Genomic DNA, 21,666 nt, shown 5'->3' with positions numbered 1-21,666 from the left:
GCCATGCTTGTTTCACTCTCCCAAAGAACTTGTGCACACTGCTTCCCACTCTCTAGCTTTACACTTTTTCCTCTGAAAATACTAATAGCCATTGGCTCTGGAAAGGGGATGTTAATAGCATGATTGTTCCACTCGACATCTTTGAACTTTTCCTTTCCTAACCTAATCCTGTTCCCTTCCTTTCCCATCCCTTTCCCTAACCTCCACTATTATGTTATTTCCCTCATTCAAATATAAGTTTCTTGAGGTCGTGGACTATCTTGCTGTTGCATATTTGCAACCCTTGTTTCTGGTTCATAGTAAATGTTTAATGAATGCTTTTCATTCAATCATTCATTTATGCAATCTAAGCAGCCACAAATGTGGACTTCCTAACTCAAAAATGTGTTATCTTTTATGTGTCATAGATCCCTTGGCAGTCTGATGAAGCCTGTGGACCTCTTCTCCAGATATTTTTAAATATACAAAATTGCATAAATAGGACTAAAAAAGAAAACTAACTACAGAAATAGTTACCAAAAAAAAAAAGAAATTTAAATTTACAGACTCTGGATCAAGAACATCTGTTCTTAATCCTTGTGGCAATTCTGATAGATTCCCATAAATCTCTTTCATTGTGATGTGAAGGTAACTTGGGTTTCTCAAAGGCTTTAAAATTGGAAGCAAGCAGTGGCAGATTGGACAGTTTGAACCTCTATCAAGGCAGAAGCAGAAGAACAAGGAGAGGAGGTACACTGAACAACACAGCACCAAGGACCTAGTGGGCGCTGTTAATTAAGACTACTGGGGCCTGAGAGAAAAGCCCAAATATTGGGAAAGGGGTATGGTCCAAGTTATAAACTAGAGGTCATGTCCAATCGTGTCAAAGTTCATTGAGGCAGGAAAAGAATTCCAAGCAGAGGTGTAAGACTTGAATAGGTACAAGTATTTATTAATAGCAGGCCCAGAAGTAAATGTTGGGTCAGAAAGAATATACCATGGAGTTATCTGTATAGATATTTTTAAAATGTCAGTTTGTCTTATGAAATTTTCTTGCCCAAAATAGTATCCTTTTAGGCAAGGCACTCACTCTCATTGCATTACTCAGATGGCTCAGCATTGCTATGGGACAGTGGGCTCAGCTTCTTCCTCAGCTGTGCCGTGGGCTCCTTCAATACAATCACGTTAGAGAGGCTTCAAGTATGGACTATATCGACTATGTGAAAACCGACCTGGTCTAAGTGCTAAGAGACTCATGACCCAAAAAGTAGAGACCAAGGGATGAATTTGGGGGTCACTGAAACTCATGAAATGGAGAGCTGATCTGTCCCAAAGGAAGTAATATCCAGTAATGATGAAAATTAGGTATCTTTCAATGTCTCAAATTCTGGCAGTGGGATTGGAGACATGGTAAAATCCAGTTAAAAAATAATATTCATCAAATTTGCTGATGACACAAAGTTGAGAGACAGAGTTAAGAAACTGGTTGATAGTTAAGATCCAAAACAAACTTGACAATATGATGAACTGATATGATAAAATTTATAGGGACAGATGTAAAGTTTTAAAATTAAGTTCAAAAAATTAACTTCACATATACAATGTGGGGGTTAGCTGGTAGTTTTTCAGAGATAAAGGGACCCACAGTTTGATGTGAAATAAAAAAAAGTTAATGAGATCTCAGACTGTTAAAGAAGCAGAATGCCTAGCACACAGTAGGCATTTTATACATATTTGTTGATTGATAGCCTACATTGATAGCAATGAGGTGATAGTTCCTTGTATTTTGACCTAGTTAGATCACATATGAAACATAGTATTAAGCTCTGCATGACACAGTTTAGAAAAGACAATGTTAAAGCAGAGAGATGTAAAAATTGACAACCCATGTGGTAAAGGGCCTCAATGTCATAAAGGTCATATTGCCTAAAGCAAAGAAGATTCAGGACATTTTAAAGTATTTTAAGGTCTATTATGTTCTTTTTGACTGAAAGGAGAAGAACCTAGAGAATATGTATATTTATATTATTACATAATATGACATATTATATAATAAATATATAAGTATAACATATTATATAATATTAATATATTAGAGAATAAGTATAAGAATGGTATATTTAGGTTTCCTAACAATTAGAGCTCTCCAAAAGTAGAATGGACTGCCTCAGGAGGACCAGTCCCCATCACTGCAGCACTGGAGGTCTTCAAGCAGAGGCTGAAAGACCCCTTGCTGAGTATGTTACAACTGAGCATGCTTCCTTTTCAGTGTGGGTCAGACTAGATGGGCACTGCAGCCCCTTTCAACTCTCCGATCTTGTGATTCTGCAGAAAAGCATTAGGCTTAAAAGTTAAACCCCAGAGTCAATCTTGGCTTTGACACTGATTGACAGGGCAATGGCTGGTATGTTCTGCCCCCCTCCAACAGCTCTCTGCTGGGTCAGAGGACTTTAATCTTCCTCTTACTACTTTCTCTATTGATAAACACAAAAGGAGTCTTATAAACACATGCTCACGGAGGACCTGTCTCTGAGTCCCACCGGTACCATACAGGGGTATAAAGACAAAAAGACCACTGTGAGGGAAACATGTTCTGGGACCTGAAAGGAAGCTCTATCTGCTCTGTGGACACCCGTCCACAGAGAAATATCCATGATCACAACAGAAAATGGAACCCAGCTACCAGACAGTGCAAAGCTCTGTAGCAGAACCGACTCAGACGTGAGCTCCCTAGCTCTGACTTGCTCAGCGGAACATCTCCTAAAACAAATTTCTGGCAGGGATAGAGAACAGCCATGTTTGATAACGACAGACAACTTTTACAACTTCCGGGTGGGAGAGATGGTCCCTTGCGGCAAGACAGCAGGTGTGGGAAGTGGTTGGCTGCCTGCAGATTCTGCGGGTGCCCTGGGGCATGAGTCTTTTGTTGTGGCCAAATGAAAGCTGGAGGTAATTGAGATGGCTCTAAAATGCTGTCATTCAGCACCCAGCCACTGTGACCTAAGCATGTGAAAAGACTTGTAAAATGAAAGATATTTCTGCTTAAAGTTCGCCAAAAGGTGTACTGGGGTCTTTGGATGAGGGAAAGAAAAAGAAATGAGAGGGTAATGGCAACTTGATACCAGGACAAAGGAAGCCCAACTCCAGTTGGGGTATCTTGATACCAGCTGTCAGATTGACCTCATGTGAACCACTTATATTTTTGGGTCTCAATTTTCTCATTTATGAAGTGAAGTGTTTGGACCAGGTGATTTCTATGGCTCCTTTTCAACTGTAACATTCTGTGATTCTGATTTGCTAATGAACCATATAAAAAAAATCTTTTTAGAAAATCAGGACTATATAGCCAAGAGGCAGGGATTTGAGAAATAATTCTCCTTAAGATTATTTGTTATAACCAGATAAAGGAGGCAATTTTTTGTGGGGGGTGGGGCTGGAGACAAGGTAATTGTCAACTTAAACCACAAAACAAAACCTTTTTTTGGCAATAGTATTTTGTCCCATGCAATGGAATTTTGGGGAACAAAAGCAATCATTGTCATATCCTTGACATTCATGAGTCTCTACTGTTACAACAGATGATAAAATTATATATTTAGACTTGAAAGGAAAGTCAGGCAATTAAGGGGTACAGTGAAGAATGGAACAAAAGATGGAAAATTCAAATCTGGTCTCAAACACTTACTGTCGGTGTGACCCTGGGTGGGTCACTTAACCACTACCTTGGTTTCCTCTTCTGTAAAATGGAGATAATAATAGCACCTACCTCCCCGAGTTGTGAGAATTGAATGAGATATTTGTAAAACTTTTTTCCAAACTTTAAAGGACGATAAAAATGTTAGTTTCGATGATGGTCTGGTCCAGCTCTCTCTTTTTACAGATAAGGAAACTGAAGTCCAGAGACATTAAATGGCTTGCCAAGGTCACACAAGTAATAACTAGCAAAGCTGGGATTTGAAAGATGATTAGTCTCTGGCGCTGAATCTAACACTCAATCCATTAAACCATGCTGTCAGGTCTGAAAAGTCTGAAGGAACAGAATGATTTAGAGGAAGAGTTCATAAACAACAGGCAAAGCACAAGACATTGTTTCTGAGACCCTCCCATGTCACTCTTTTCCCATCTTTACTCTTCTTCACTACTCTGCCTGCAACCCTTCAGTGCCTGAATGTTCTTATGTTCGGGAGCTATCAAGAACTGGGTTCTTAAAGCTTTTTGGTGTCATAGACTCCTTTGGCGGTCTGGTCAAACTCTCCTTAAAGGCTTTCAAATGAAAAAAAAAAAATGATTGTAAAGGAAATCAATTATGAAATTGCTCCCCCCAAAAAAAGTTTTGAGAGAAACCAGGTTAGAAATCTTAGTCTAAGAATCTCCACAATACGGACATATTATCTGAGATTCAAGGTGTTAAGAGATAACAGTATAACTTCTGCAAAGTAATCTATTTTGACTTTGTTATTTAACCCCTATTTGTTTAAAAGCTTAACTTTTTGAAATGTACATTCGGATTGACGGAAAAATAAACTGACTCTTGGGGGAGGAAGGGTGGAGAAAACAACCATGTTTAGTTATTCACTCTAAGGATGCCATGGGGAAGTAATTAGAAACTGAAGCCAACAGGGCCAGCATATGCTAGTCAGAAAAGAAGCTGTGGTACCAGGTGTTGCCCTTGTAGAAGGTCTGCTACTATGCACTACTATGCATCATAAGTATAACTTTAAAATTATTTTGAAGAAAAAATTATTTTTAATCTTTAAAAATTATTATGAAACCTCTGCTCTGAAAAGCTACTTCCTGGGAAAGAAGTCTTTAAGATTGACTTCAAAACAAGTCAGTTCAAGAAGGGGCTGATAGGCAGTGCAGAGTGTTAGCAGTCTCATCTTCCCGAGTTCAAATCCCACCTCTGACACTTATCTACCTCTGTGATCTTCAGTAAATCACTGTTAGCCTCAGTTTCCCAATCTGTAAAAAATGAGCTGGAGAAGAAAATGGCAAACTATTCCATTATCTCTGCCAAGAAAACCCCAGAGTCACAAAGAGTTGGACATGATTGAAAAGCCACAAGCATTCAGTAAGCAGTATGCTAGTGATGAAATACAAAGAAAGGCTGTTGCAAATAAATAACAGTCCTACTCTCAACAAGTTCAAAGTCGAATAGGAAGGACAATTTACAAACAAGTAGGATGGAGCTCTGGACCTGGAGTTGGGAGAAGGTGAGTTCAAATATGGCCTCACTGGATGTGTGACCCTGGCTAAGTTACCTAACTTGCCTGCCTTGGTTTCCTCATCTGTAAAATGGGGCTAATAACAGCTAATAACATTTTATCTCTTAGATAAAATGAGATAAACACTTAGCACAGTACTTGGCACAGAGTGAGCACTATATGTTAGCCATTATTATTATTGTTAATTATTATTCTTGTAACTACCTACAAGCAACATCTACATAGAATAAATTACAGATGAGCTCAGAGGGAATGTGCTAAAATTAAGAAGAACTTGGAAAGACTTCTAACAGACAACAGATCTTTAGTTGTGACTTGAAGGAAGCCAAGTAAGTCAAATTCCTCAAACTATTGCTCCATCTTGCCCCATACAGGTACTTCCCCCTATCCTCCTCTCCCCAGTTTCCATTCCCTTTTGTATACTGCCTTCCCCCATAAGAATATAAGTTTCTTGAGGCAAGAATACTCTTTTTTTTTCTTGTGTTTGTATATCTGGCACTTACTACTATACCTGTCATATAACAGTGTTCTCTCTCCCTTCCTTCCTTCCTTCCTTCCTTCCTTCCTTCCTTCCTTCCTTCCTTCCTTCCTTCCTTCCTTCCTTCCTTCCTTCCTTCCTTCCTTCCTTTCTTTCTTTCTTTCTTTCTTTCTTTCTTTCTTTCTTTCTTTCTTTCTTTCTTTCTTTCTTTCTTTCTTTCTTTCTTTCTTTCATGCACATGACTTACACTTCCTAATCTGGGGTTAAGAAAAGCAGCTACTGAGATGTAAAACAATAGTTCTTAATATATGCCTACTAAGTGCCAAGCATAGTGCTAAGTGCTTTACAAATATTATCTCATTTGACCCACATAACAACCCTGAGAGGGAAGTGCTATTACTAACCCTGTTTTACAGATGAGAAAACTGAGGCAGGCCTCTGACCTACTTACTAGCAAATAGTAAATAGGTTTATAGGTTTGATTTGAAATTTGGGTCCAACACTCTATTCTATCTACACCTGTTCCATCTAGCTGCTGGAGTCCACTGATCATAGATTCAGGGAGTCCATGAATTTGGATAGGAAAAAATTACATCCTTTTCCAAGAATCTTTAAATAAAATTCAGCTTTTCCTTCAATTATGGACATAGATAACAAACATGATTCTAAGGCCCACAGGCTTCACCACATTATCAAAAGAGTCTACTACACAAAAAATAAATTATACCTTTATTTTCAAAATTTTTAAAATAAAATTTAGCTTTTCCTTCAATTATAAGCATAGATAACAAACATGATTTTAAGGTTACAAGCTTCACCAGACTGTCAAAGGGATGCACTATGCTAGCTCAATTAATCAATCATTTAGTCCCTAGTCATTTATTAAGAGCCTACTATGGGCCAGGAACTTAACATGCTGAGCACTAGGAATGCAAAAAATGGCAAAAGACAGTTCCCTGTCTCCCAGGAATTCATAGTCTAATGGAGGAAATAACAAATATATACAAATAAGTTATATACAAGATAAGTAGGAAATAATGAAAAGAGAGTAGGCACTAGAATTAAGAAGGTTGGGCAAAACTTCCTTTAGAAAGTGGGATTTTAGTTGGGATTTGAAGGAAACCCAGGGAAGTCAGTAGGTGGGGATGAGAAGGGAGATTATTCTAAGCATAGTAGACAGCCAAAGAAGATGCACAGAGCCAAGAAATGGAGAGTCTTATTTAAGGAACAGCCAGGAGGCCAATGTCACCTAGGTTTGAGAGTTCCTAGAAAGGGAGCAAGGTGTTAGAAGCCTGGAAAGGCAGAAAGAGGCCAAGTTATTTTTAAATGCATAAAATAAAAAACAACAACACAGAATTAAATGGAAAAGCAATTATGTTGAAGTGTTTGTCAAAATATTAAATTTAAAAAAAAAAAGAAGACTAATCATAATGGAGATCACGGCAAGAGCTTCTAGAAGATAAAAGCCTCATATATGTCCCAGAAAAAGAAGGAAGGAGGCCAATTCAGGTAGAATGCCTAGGAGAACCTGTCAGGGAAAGAGCAGGATATAAGAAAGAAAGGAGGATCTTTCTCTCCAAGAACTGGGGGCAAGATAGGATTCCTTCCCAGACTAGCCTAATAGCAAGCTTCTTAGGGAAAGAAGAAAATTTCTTCTTGGGAAGAAGAAATAAGAAAGCTCTGAAAAGCTTCTAAACCTACAAATATGCACTAAGGAAGCATATTTTCAAAAGAATTAGACTGGGGGTCCTTCATTTTTTGTGTCATGGCCCCTTTGGCAGTCTAGTGATCCTGTGAACCTCTTCCCAGAATAATGTTTTTAGTTCATATAATAGAATATCTAAGAGTGCAAAGGCAATCAATTATACTAAAATACAATTATTGCTTTTTAAAGTTCACTGATGTCATATAGAAAACCTATGTCTTTGATACTTTTCTAAATTGAATCTACTGACTAGAATTAGAACCGACAATGTCCTATTGGGCAGGCTGACAGGTGATTCAGGGGACAAAAGCAAAGGAAGGGGCTGAGTCAGACATAAGAGATGTCCTGTCCCCTGTGTATGGTCATAGGCTACTTGGCTGACTGAAAGGCTTGATAACTATACTATTTCCCCTTCTTGTTGTTCTGTCCCTCCTAAGGTACTAGGAGATGTGCTAGGCAGAGGACACAAAGGGGAGATCGAAACATTCATTACCTTCACACAGATCACATTCTGTCAGAGAAACACTATGTACTACAGACAGCTAAGTGAGCAGTGAAAAGAGTGCAAGCTTCAGAAATAAAACATCTGAAAAATGACCTCACAATCCCTCCCCATGAGTGAGCTGTCCTGAAGCAAGTACCCAATCAGCCAATATTTATTTAGCATTTATTATGGGACTGAGAGAAGCCCCCAGGATAAAAACAAAAGCAAAACCAGCCCTTTTTCTTCAGGTAGGCAAAAGATGATGCAAAACTATGTATAAACAAGACATATAGTAAAAGTCAACTCAACAAGCTGCATTCTGGGAATACAAGGAAAGGGGGGAAAATAAACAGTTCCTGCCCTCAAAGAGCTTACAAACTAGTGGAGGAATCAATAGGTAAGCAGATATATATAGTTCAAATATGTTTTATACATATTGTTTATATTGTATAAAAAAGATACAACTTTATATAAATTTGTGTACAAAATAAAATATATAATATATAAAACATATAAATTGGAGACAGAAAAGGCACCAGTATTAAAGGAGAATTTGCAGAAGGTAGGGCTTTCGCTGAGATCTGAGAAGCTGGGAAAGTCAGGAGGTGGAGAATTCCAGGAAGAAGCAACAAGACAGAGGGAATGCCCAGGAGATGAAGCGTCCTGTGTAAGGAACAGTAGAGATGCTGGTTTCCCTTGCTCATAAAGTATTTGGAGTAAGGTGTAAGAAGGCTTGAAAGGGTCAGGCTATGAAAGGTTTTGAAAGCCAAAGAGATGATTTCTGTGCTTGATCTTCAAAGCACTGGAAAGCCACAGGAGTTTACTGAAAGGGGAGTGAGAGGAAGGGAAGGTGATATTGTCAGACCTGTACTTCAGGAAGATCACTTTGACAACTGAGTGGAGGATGGGTTGAAATGGGGAGAAAATTAATAAATCCAGATGTGTAGGGAAGCTTCTCCTGGGGTGATGGAGTGTGAGAGGAGAGAAGGGGATCACACAAGGGATGCTGTAAAAGTAGAATCAATAAGACTTGGTAAGAGATTGGACATGGGGAATAGAGGATGACCCCTACATAGCAGACCTGGGTGACTAGAAGACTGATAGTGTCCTTTAATAATAGTAGGAAAGGTATGAAGAGGGGAAGGTTTGGGGGTAAATATAATGAATTTATTTTGGGACATATTGCGTCTATGGAACTTCATGGACTCCCTCCTCCTGTCATACCCTGAAGATCAGCAGCTACCTGGTTGGATACTGCTTGGGGGCATCAGTCATGGCCCTTGTAGTGTTTTTCATCAAAACATATTTCCCCATGAAAGAGGAAGACGTCCAGATTTCATAATTTTTCCATACCTTAAAAGAAAGCTTAAACTGACAAACTAACACTCCCTAAAGGAAACTCTGGTATTTAGAAGTGAAGGCAAATCCTGGGAGGGACAGAACAGTCAATCACCTTAGGGTAAGTAAGTCCTAAAAACCACAAATTTTCCCAAAGAGAATTTTAATTAGAAACTCTTAAAGCTGGAAAAGCCTTCAAGGTCCAGACAAATTAATTTGATAAAAAGACAGCTTGTGCAAATGGGGGGCTTGTACCACAAAATAGCCTGTGTCTAAAGATAACTAGCTGGACATAGAAGTAGAAAAACTTGAATTCAAATCCAGCCTCAGACACTTAGAAGCTGTGTGATCTGGAGTAAATTACTTAGCCTCAGTTTCCTCATCTATATAATGGTGTTAAACCTCCCTCCCAGGCTTGTAATGAGGATCAGAGGGCTTGGCAAACCTTATGTAAATGCTAGATGTTTTTCTTATTCTTATTAATTAAGAGGCAGTCACCCTCCTCACCCTGATTCTCTCTTAAACTCAAAGTACTCAGAAAAAAAAAAGTTTTCTCATTCATAGTCTCATTTTATCTTTTCTCATAGTCTCATTTTATCTTTTCTATCCCAAATCCCTTATTATTACTTTTTTACTGAAAAGGAAACTGATGCACGGAGCCATGGGAGTCTGGTTCAAATTCTGTCATATGTAGTCTAAATAATTCTGAACAAATCTCTGTACCTCTCAGTACCTCCATGAAGGTCAATTGCAGAGTAAATGCCACATATCCCTCCCCCCCCCCAACATTCCTTCTAGTTTCCTCACATATTTTGTCATTTCTTGAAGCAAAAGAATTCAGCCCAATGGCCTCTTGCCATGAAAAGAAAACAAAACTTTTGGGAAATGCCCAAGCAGATGCACAAGAGCTCCCCCAGATCCCCAAGTTGCTCTTTTGTTTTCTACTCACCAGGTAGACACCTCCATTGGGGCTCCTAAGTGCCAGCAGAGGTTTAGATTTCTAAATCGCCAGCTTTCCGTTTCCCCGATGTTTCAGCCAAGGAAATGGCTCAACCAGCAAGCTTTCCTGTACAAAAGCATGAATAACATTCACTGAGAAGGGGGCCTGGGCACGGCCAGTTAACTTCTGACCCGTACTTCCTCAAAAACTATTAAAAGGATAATGGTAAATGATGTACAGGAACATTCAAATGTCTCCTGAGATGCTTTCAAACTGCAGTTTTCCTGCAGCTAGAAATGAGATGAATCAGGACTTCGGATATATTCCCCCAAAAATTAACTGGAAGAAAAAAGAAAAAGCTGCTTCCTGAAATAATGCTTCAAAATATCTTCAGTGAGTTGAGCTCTATGAACTGTTTCTTTCCACTGTACATCATTATCTTGACATACAAACACCCTTTGGCTCAAAGCTATGGACATGGTAGTCCTCCCCCTAAATGGCAAAGAGGAGAATGACTGGGTAGCAATGCAATCATCCTTTTCATCGTCGCATATGAATCCAAAACCATCCCTGAAAACCGCCACACCGAAGGCTAGGAATTTCACAGCAGCCAGGCAAATGGCCATCGTGCACCACCCTGCTCCAACTAGCTGTGTCCCACTCAGGTCCCTGGTGAAGGCGGGAGCCCAGTCCCACTCCCACGGCGTGAGGCAGGCTGGCTTGAAAATAGAATGCTTACTGCCACTAACACAGTAAAAGGTCATTTCAAAAAGAAAGCCCATTCCCCAACAGCAATGCAGAAAATGTCTTTTCTAAAATTCACAGTAACTACGTTCAATTTATTGACTATTCTCTTTCATTAGCATTCAGCCTCCTCCCTCAAATGCCCCAGAGCAAGGGAAAGATACATGAGCTTTGTCAAGCTTCTTATTTCTTTAAAAAAATAATGAGTGCTTTCTATGAAGGAAGAAATTAAAGTATGTGTGTATGTCTATAAAATATATATGCATACACACATATCATACATATAGAGCTGTATCTATTTATACATACATATATGACCTAATGGATCTGAGACTTTCCACAAATGTAATTATGTATGGATAGATGGTAAGAGTGAAGGGGCATTTTCAGCTTTTATGAACACCTGTTTGTCTATTAAGGTAAGAATAAGTATAAAGGGGGACAACTAGATGGCACAGTCATTTTTGTGAGTAAAACTCTGACCCCAGACACGTACTAGCTGGGTGATTCTAGACAATCACTTAACTGTTTGCTTCAGTTTCCTCATTTGTAAAATGATCTGGAGAAGAAAATGGCAAATCATTCTACATCTTTGTCCAGAAAATCCCAAATGGGGTCACAGAGTAGGACATAATTGAAAAATCACTAAACAGTAACAATAAAATACAAAGAATAACCTTGTTTCAATGAAAAGATATAAGAAGATATTTCCTCTCACTTTTTTTCAGGGACTGAAGAGCAGGAGAAGGGGAGGGGATTATAATATTGGTAGAAGGCCCAGGAGTGTGGAACACTATGTATAAAATCAGATTTTTTTTTTGATGTATTAATTGGTTTTGCTGATCGTTTCTTTCCTCTTCTATTGGGCAACTAGATGGCACAGTAGATAGAGCACTGGATTTGGAATTAGCAAGACTCATCTTCCTGAGGTCAATTCTGTGCTCAGCTACTTACTATGTGACCCTGAGTAAGTTACTTAAATCCTGTTTACCTCAGTTTCCTCTTCTGAAAAATGAGCAAAACATGTCAGTATTTTTGCTAAGAAAATCCCAAAAGGGAACACAAAGAATTGGACACAATTAAAAACAGTTATTAACTGAACAACAAAAACCTCCTTTCTTTTTTCAGTTTGAAAATCCTGCCATAAAGGATGATCTCTCTAGACAGGTAAAGACAGAGATTCAAGAGAAAATCTAGGTTATTTAAAAACAAAATATATCCATTAAAAACTTTTAAAAGAAAATTCTATAATATAAAGGTTTTCCAAAACTATTTGCAAACAAAAGTATAAATGGTGTTGTTTCCTTGAACTCTTAAATATCTTTATTTCTACCTCTGGCTTTCATGAAAGAAAGGAAAAGCAAATCCTTATCAAGTATCCCTACTACTTGAGCTTAAGGATCATGTTAAGGATATATATATATATATGAACCAAGAAAGAAAAGGTCCTCCCTGCAGACAATTGAGAAACAGTGAGTATGCTAAAGGGGACAGCTCACCAAATAACTAAATCCAAGTCCTGCTACAGAGGATGTCCTTCTCTTGCCAAGACATCAACCTGACCACAAGTTTATGCCTGAGATTTTCACATAATTCTGTTGTTTCTGTTGGGACACTTTCCCAGAAGATAAATCCCTCTACCAGTAGCAGAAAAGCTATAGGGGAGATACAAGAAGCCTTGCAACCATGTCCCTTCAATTGACCAGCTCCCCCTTTTTCTAGACAACTTATCAAGGTAATAACTGCAACAACTAGCAAAATAATGATAGATTAACTTTAAGGATTTCTCACAAATCACTTTCTTTGGCTTATACCCAAACTCAACTTTCCCCAGAGAAATCAAAATTTGGCTCATTTTTCCCCACATAGAGTTCCCCTTGAAACTTCAGTGTTAAGGTCATCTTGAGGTCTCTTCAATAAAGAGGTAAAGAAACCTCAATTCCCAAGCAAATACTGAGGTTAACCAAACATTAAATATAAAACAGATTTTATTACATCTAACAGAAGACATGAATTTATCATATTGTTTATGTGAATAAAAAAAGTAATAAATCTAACTTTCTTTTACAGAAAAGTGAAAATACTTTGAAAAATTGTTCAATTGTTTCAGTTGCATCTTTTTCTTTGGTACTTCATTTTGGTATATTCTTGGCAAAGATACTGGAGTCGTTTGCCATTTCCTTTTCCAGCTCATTTTACATAAGAGGAAACTGAGGCACACAGAGTTAAGTGATTTGCCCAGAGTCACATGGCTAGGAAGTATCTGAGGCAGGATTTATACTTAGGAAGATGATTTTTCCTAACTCAAGAACCCAGTATGATCCACATGGTTCCCCAAGCAGCCTATGAAGCATATAAAATCTAATGGAACTCTGGGCTTTCACTCAGGAACCTACCCAAGTCACTTTATTAACTCATGGGATCAGTTTCCTCATCTTTCAAATAAAGGCATTGGAGCAGTTGAATTCTTGAGTTCCATTCAACTTGAAAATTATGTTAAAAAATAATTGATAGTATGAGGGCATGGAAATTAAAGTGAGCTGCCAAGAACCATAGCCAACTGAATGTCGATCAGAAATCAAGGTAAAGCAGTTCTGAAATCATAATGTAAATCAGTAAAAGAAAAACCACATGACTTTGAAAAACTTCAAATATGATACAACTTTTCTGGAATATGTGTGTTCTATAAAGCAAAATAAGATCATGGACAGACTACCTGGCTTGTCATTCCCCATTACTGAAAATGCTAAAAATTCTACACTTTCCCAGAAGAGAAATCCTGGAGCTCTCAACTTAGCCTAATATTCATTCGCCAAAGCTCCACATAATATCTTCTATGTAGCTGAGTTCCTTTGAGGAGCTTCTTCACTGATATAGACTGTTAATCTGAAAACAAAATGGCTCGCTGTCATTGGTGTTTAGAACAGCCTCCTGGGATTCTGAAATTAAGACCTCACTTAAAATTGAGTAATCTGAGGTAAAATTATTGCTGTGCAACCCAAGCAATTGTCAAGGAACCACTTTAAACTTTAAGGGGGAGGAAAAAAAAAGTAGATTTGTGTGAATATTGATTGGAAATGATGGGGAGGAAGAGAAATGTCAAAAATTTAACAAGATAAGACCTTAGAAAAATGTTCCCAATCTCTGAATATCTCACCTGTGAATCACAGAACCACAGATTTAAAGCTGGAAGAAACCTGTGAGGTCATCTAATCCAACTTCATTTTATAGATCAACAAACTGAAACTTTAAAGAATTACTGAAACACAGGTCTTCATCTTCCCATTGCAACACGATGCCTCTCCCAGGTAGGCAACTGTTAAATATCCTTGAGGTACTCTATCTCTTGTGACAAATAATATATGTGCAGACTGATTAGTCTGTCAGCCAACAAACATTTATGAGGCACCAACTATAGTTCAGACTCTGTACTAAGCACTTGGCAAAGAAAAAAGTCAAAATATAACCCCTGTCCTCCTCATTAGCTCCAGCTGACAATCTATTGGGACTGGGACTAACTAGTATTAGCTAGAATATATAACAGCTAACATTTATGTAGTGCCTTAATGTTTGCAAAGTATTTTTAAAAAATTATCTCATTTGATCCTCACAATAAGGAAGGTGATGCGATGATTATTCCTATTTTAAAGAGCCAGAGGTCAACTGATTTGCCCAAAGTACCCCAGCAACCAAGTACCTCAGACAAGATTCAAGATCAATCTTCCTCACTCCAAGTCAAGCACTATTAGCTACACCAAGTAGTTGTGTTATGTTTATTAAATTGAATTGTGCAATCCTGGGAATATCTAAGCTGGACAAGAGAAGGCTCAGAAGAGTGATAATCATAGTCTTTAAATAGTAGAAGAATTAGACTTATTCTATCTGGTCCCAGGTCAGAACTAAAAATTATGGCCAGAGGTTACAAGAAAGCAAATTTTGGTTCAATAAGACCACTTCTTAATAAGTTCAAGTCATCCAACAATAGAATTGATTGTATTATGAGGATTAAGTCTCCTGACACTAGAAATGTTCAAGCAGAGAGAAATGTTATAACAGGGATTTCTTTGGGAGGTGTCAGTTTTGACTAGATGATTACTAAGATCTTGCCCAAGCTTCATATTCACTGATTTTGTAATTCCTCTAGTTCTTGTGATCTATTTTCCTTTTGTATTCCCAAAGCCCTTATTGTCCATAATACTTGTCCTGGCAGTGATTGTGATTGCCTCATTCTGTTTGCTAACTCTTGACAGTGGCTACCTTGTCTCTCCAACTAGACTCACAAATTTCTTACTCCCCACTGGGCCCAACATATTGTGCCACAAATAGAGTTTATATGCACCAAGACTTTGGGGACATGCTATATAACAAATGTTTCATAATAGGTCTAAAGTAGCAGGGTGTTTTGCAAAATGTGCTGGACCATGGGTCAAACATTCAACACAAGCATTTTTTTTTTCAGCAAATGTTATATGCAAAGGATATAACTAAGAAAATGAAAAATAGTTTATGCCCAAAGGGAGCTTACATTCTACTGTTGGGGATGGCGACATATATAACATGGGCACGGCTAAGTCAATACAAGATCAGTCAATCCAAGACCTAGGTTTCAATCTCAACTCTGATCTTTTCTAATTGTATAACTGTGGGTTAGTAATTTCATCTTTCTTCACCTATTTCCTTATCTCCAAAAAGGAGCAAAAAAAAATAACAATCCTGAGTTGGCCTACCTTATAGGACGGTTATACGGAAAATTATCATTACCAGCAATGTAATTTATTATCTACTTAATCTTATATTGTATCATTCCATAAAAGTTAAACACCTGCATATTGGTAATCTAATTTATTTTTCCCAATTTGCTATTCCCATGACATATACATGGTAAGAAATATTCTCTTTCTGCCCATGTTTTAAACTGAGGTAGCAATTTTATGTTCAAACTCATACAGAGAATGGTGAAATAAGAGAATTTGGGGCTGGAAGGGGCCTAAGAGATTATCTATCCTAGGCTTCTTGTTTTACAAATGAGAAAACTGAGGTCCAATGAAGTAGTGAGACTTGTTCAAACTGGTAAATAGCAGAGTCAGGACTCAAAAACTCCAAATCTATTGCTCTTTCCATCACAAAAAAGGGTTCTTAATCCTGAGTCCAAAGACTGTTTTGGATTTGTTATTTTAATATTTTATTTTTCCCAATTACATATGAAAACAATTTTTAACATTTATTTTTTAATTGAGAGAATTTTTAAAAAGATTTTGATAATAGTATTTCAATATGATTATTTTTCTTTATAATACTATGCATTCAATTTTCTTCATTTAAAAACATTATTCTGAGAAAAAAATCTGAAGGCTTTGACAGACTGACAAAGGGGAGTCTATAAGATACAAAAAAATTAAGAAATCCTGTTTCAGATATTGCCTATGTTCAACTACCTCATTTTACAAAACATAAAACTGGAGCATTCATGATATAAAAGTGACTGTCCAGAGTCATGTAGATAGGAAGTAGTAAAGTACAGATTCAAAAGCAGATCTTTTGAAACCAAATCTGATATTCTTTCCACTATATTGGCTTCCTCTTTCTTTGAGCTCTTAGAGATCATCTGGTACAGGAATCCTTAACTTGGGTGCATGAACTTTTCTTTTTAAAAAATATTTTACAGTAATTTCAAAACAAAATATGTCCTTTGTAATTCACTATTTTACATTATGCATCTAAAATATGATTTTGAGCAAATATGAGTATAGTTCCACAAAGGGAAAAGGGACCTTTAATGAAATAAAGACTTCCAAGCATTCCTGATGAAAGTCCAGAACTGCAGAGAAACTTTGATGTCCAAGAGAAACATAAAAAGATAAAGATGAATCTATAATCCTAAAAGGATTAAAAAGAATAAACTGCTTACATTTAAATACAGGAAGATGATAATGCATTCCCTCTGGATTAGCTCATTATCAAAGGTTATAAAGGGAGCACACATACACACATACAAATAGACAAATGAAACATTACCTAGACCTAGTAGAAGGTCTGGGGATGAATCTATTGTCTTTATTGATCTTAATGGAAGGATGGAAAGAGTGAGGAAAAGGAAAACACTCGGGAGAGGAGGAAAGGTGAAGAAGGTTAGGAAAAATTATCTCCCAGTCAGAATGTTCAAGTAGAAATCTATACATACAAGAAAGATGAAGTAGGAGGGGAAAGTAACATTTAAATCTCACTCTCATCTGAAACAGTCAAAAGAGAGAAGAATAAACATACATAAATTCAGGTACAGAAATACATTTCACTCAAAACAAATACAAGGAAAAAGTCAGAAGAGAGAAGGGGGAGTTAGAGGGAGGGTAAATTAAGAGAAAGATAAGTCCAAAACAATGAGAATTCTAACAGAAATATTTATAGCTATTTTTACAGTGGCAAAGAATTGGAAACTGACAAGGTACCTATTAATTAACTGAATAAGTTGTGTATGGCTGAATAAGTTATGGTATGTGAATATAATGCAATACCATAGAGCTATAAGAAATGATGAAGGAGATGGTATTAGAGAAACCTGGAAAAACAAGCAAAAGAACTGAGTGAAGTGGACTGAACCAGGAGAATCATTTATACAATGATAATATTATAAACAAATAATGATGATATTATAAAATAATAATGATGATATTATAAAATAATAATGATGATATTATAGACAACTTAAAAGATTTAAGAAATCTGATCAACATAATGAGCAAACATCATTCCAGCAGTCTCATGATGAAACTTGTTTCCTAACTGCTAATAGATAAAGGATTTAAAGAACAGAATGAAAAGTTGTCCTTCTTTCTTTCTTCTTCTTCCTTCTTCTTCATTTTTCTTCTTCCTCCCTCTTTTTCCTCTTCCTTCTTCTCCTTCTCCTTGTTCTTCTGATATGGCCAATGTGGAAATTTGTTTTGTTGACATATATTTTAGTAAAAAGGGTTTGTTTTCCTTTCTTTCTCAATCAAGGGGTAAGCAAGCATGGGAGGTGAGAAGATGATTTTTGATTGAAAAAAATTAAATGAAAATTTAATTGAAATGTTTTAAGAATAACTAGCATATATATATATGTATGAATGAATAAAAAGCTGTGCTTTTTGCAAAGTATTTTACATATTATTTCATTTCATTCTCTCAACAATGCTTTAAGATAGGTACTGTTATTATCCCCATTTTATACCTAAGTAACAGGTAAAAAGGGGTTAAATAATTTGCCCAAGATCCATATAAGTGTCTGAGATAGGTTTTGAATTCAGGTCTTCCTGACCCTCAAGTCCAACATTCTATTCACTACATCACTTAGCTGACTAGGAGAAGGGGTACAAAGTCTTCACCAGCCTGATGAAATGAAGAAGCCCTTCCCTACACCATAGTCTTTCTATCGATTGTGGGGGAAGAGGAAAATTATCTGGTTCCTAGGCCAGTTTCCTTTCCGTTTTTATAATATCTACAATCTATATTTTTTCTATATCCAACTTTAAGCTCCCCTTCTGCTAAATATAAATAAAATAAAACAAAATGCACTATAGACAAAATAAGTATTATCCAATCTCTACCTAAACTTCTCTTGTTTTTTAATGTTAAAAGCAATATGAGGCTTTTTGACTCAACCATATAAATTCTTCTGCTTTTCCTGGCCTGAGGTTTCTTTTGTGAGCTCGGAATTTTCTGCAAATGTTCTCATTAATAAATAATATTCAGCTGAACTACTCTGACATGTTACTCTCCACAGAGAGTTGTGCAATTTCCCTATTGACAAATGCAGCACAAAATAGAAAATGGGCTTATGCAGATTCTGAGCATTTTTACTTAGAAAAAGTACTTTCAAATATACTTAATTTTCTATATTTTGTCTCAGGTAGTTTACAGGTCAAGGTAAAGTCTCTTTCTTCCTTTCCCCACAAAGAAAATGATCCTGTTGTTTTAGTCATTTCATGAATATTAGCCTTCAGCATAATATTTTTCTTTTAGAATCATCTAAATGAGTTGTTACCACAAGCACCTTCTGGTTTCCAGAGTCCAACAATAAGAGAAGCCACACTGGGCCCCAACTGCCATTGTTCATGTCTTAGGGATGGCTCTGAATTTCTGTTTTATGCTCACTCATTGCAATGGTGTCCTTTCGTTGGCCCACAAAACCTTTTACTAATAAAAAGGACAAGTCAACATGAATGAAAGATAGCATGATGGGGAAGGACTTAAGAATCAAAAGACATTAATTTGAAAGTTTCCATGCTATACGATTCATGGGAACACTCAAGAAAGTAAGCATTTTATTAAGTACTTAAAATTTGCCAGGTAATTATCAGGTTCTGGGAGCACACATACACACACACAAATAGACAAATGAAACATTACCTATATTCCTTTTTTCAAGGCACTTACTTTTTTTCCCCCAGAGACTAGGTCTCCAGATCTTGTCCAGACTGGAAGTATAATAATCATGAGTGGTCCTGATCCTGATGCTGATTGACATAGAACTTTGATCAGTTTCATTTCCATCCTAGACAGTTTCCATCCTCCTTAGGTGATGTAGTACCCTCCCATTCAACCCTGATCTCTGGAGTTCACTATCTGAATGGCTCAAAGTTAGTACAGATACTCCATCAGCTTCAGCCTTATGACGGATCAGAATTCCTCAACAATCTTCCAGCCTCGGTCTCCCTTTGCAGCAGGATTACAAGGAAGCACCCACACACAAGTGGCAAGGGTCTTAGATTCCATGGAGGAGATACCATGTACATAGATAAATGTAAATAGAATAAATAAAGGTCACTTAGAGAACACATTAGCAGCTAGGGGAATCTGAAGATTTATATCATGTAGAAGAACTAAGTAAAAAAGTACAATATCTCTTGAAGTAATGGAAGACAGAGCTTCTAAAGTGTGGAGGACAGCCAACACAAAGATGGGAGGTGGAGAGGGAAAAGGAATTAAGTTCATACATATGCAATTGGAAGGGATCTCAGAAAAGGAATCTTATTTAATCCCCCATGAATTATTCTTTTCTGTCTCTGTGTCTGTTCTAATAGGTTGTGAAACATTTTAAATATCAAATAGGAAAATTTACATTTAAACCTAAAGGTAATAGGGAGCCACTGGAGCTTAGTGAGTAATAAAGTGGTGTGGTCAGATTTGTCCTTTAGGAAAATGAGTTTGGCAGCTTTGTGAAGAATGGATAAAAGAGGAGAAATGTGAGGTAGAAAGATCCATACTGCAATAGGCTAGACTGGGACTTCTTAAATCTTTTCCATTTGCAAATCCTTTTTGCCTGAGAAATTTTTACTTGACCCTGAGTACACAGGTGTATATAAAATAGATATACAATCAAGCTTTACTGATAACAAGTCATAATTTTGTAACTAAATGTGGGGGTAGTCAAAAATTTGGCAACAATAGGTTTCTAAATGCTCTACATCCTGCAGTATCAAATATTCTGCCATGATTTAATTCTTTATGTAAAAATAAACAAGCACATTCATCTCATTAGTATATAAATTTGCTTTCATCTTGAAAAATGGTAAAATTGGGGATAGCTAGGGGGCACAATGGATTGAACACCAGCCCTGAAGTCAGGAGGACCTGAGTTCAAATGTGATTTCAGGAACTTAACTCCAACTGACTCAAAAAAAAAAAGGGGGGGGGTGTAAAATTATATGTATGCCAAGAAATTGTCTTAAAATTAACTTCTTTATGATTGGAAAAAGTTTAAGAAGCCCTGATCTGGACAATAAGCAAGGAAGACCTGAACAGGATGGGCCTGTGATGTGAACTGAAAAAAAAGAACTGATGTGAAAGATGATATAGAGGGTGAAAAGATAATTTTGTCATCTAAGTGAATATGTGTATGTAGTATAAGAAATGTAAGCTATTTAATATTAATAAATAATCAGGAATGAGAAAGAAAATGTCATGCTGACCCAATTACAGATATAAAACTTTTAGATACCCTCTTTTGGGTGCTATTTTAGTTTGCTTCTTCATTAACAGGATGATCAACATATGCTATGGAAAGCATCTTGGTTTCAGAACAACCTGGGAAGACTTATATGAACTGATGCAAAGTGAAGTGAGCAGAATCAGGAGATCACCACAGTAATAGCAATATAGTAAGGAAGAATCAATTGTGAAAACATTTAGCTATTCTGATTAAAACAATGATGCAAGACAATTCCAAAAAACCCATAATGAAAAATGCTTTCCACCTCCAGAAAGAGAACTGATAATCGCTAAATGTAAACAGAAGCATACTTTTTTTTTAAACTTCTTTTATATTTATTGTTTTATGTTGTTTAGGTTTTCTTTTGGAACATGGGTAATGTGAAAATGTCTTGCATGATTTCACATGCAGAATCAAAATCAAATTGCTTACTTTTTCAAGGAGGGAGAAAGGGTAAGAGAGAAGGAAAGAATTTGGAATTCAAAAATCTTTTAAGTAATTATTTTAAAATTTACATATAATTGGGAGTCATGTCAATCAGACTGATCATTGTATAATATTGTTGTTGAGCCTACCATTTATAAAGAAGGCCAAATTAGGTCTGGGAAGTTATAGCTAAGGAAAGTAACGTAAAAGTTGAGGCACCATTCAGTCTGTACTGGATTATTTCTTAACAGTATAAATACTATAAATATATATATATATATATATATATATATATATATATATATATATATATATATATATATATTTATACACACACACACACACATATATATATATATATATATATATATATAATAACTTGT

The 21,666-nt window shown here is 36.6% G+C and overlaps 1 protein-coding gene across 15 annotated transcripts in view; it reads right to left on the bottom strand.

The window, feature by feature from the left end:
• CSGALNACT1 (chondroitin sulfate N-acetylgalactosaminyltransferase 1) overlaps positions 1-21,666 on the bottom strand; it is a 395,383-nt gene that overhangs the window by 124,576 nt on the left and 249,141 nt on the right. For 12 of the 15 annotated variants that reach the window (XM_074287440.1, XM_074287428.1, XM_074287425.1 and 9 more), the window contains one exon: positions 10,159-10,275. The exons of the other annotated variants lie outside the window; for them this stretch is intronic. The gene's annotated coding sequence lies outside the window, so the exon portion shown is untranslated. The remainder of the gene's footprint in view (positions 1-10,158; positions 10,276-21,666) is intronic. 15 annotated transcript variants of the gene reach the window in all.

This window comes from Sminthopsis crassicaudata, chromosome 2 (assembly GCF_048593235.1).
Source record: "Sminthopsis crassicaudata isolate SCR6 chromosome 2, ASM4859323v1, whole genome shotgun sequence".
NCBI classification, from domain to species: Eukaryota; Metazoa; Chordata; class Mammalia; order Dasyuromorphia; family Dasyuridae; genus Sminthopsis; species Sminthopsis crassicaudata.
The sequence above is the reverse complement of the archived record's forward strand: the minus strand, read 5'-3'. Positions and strand labels throughout refer to the sequence as shown.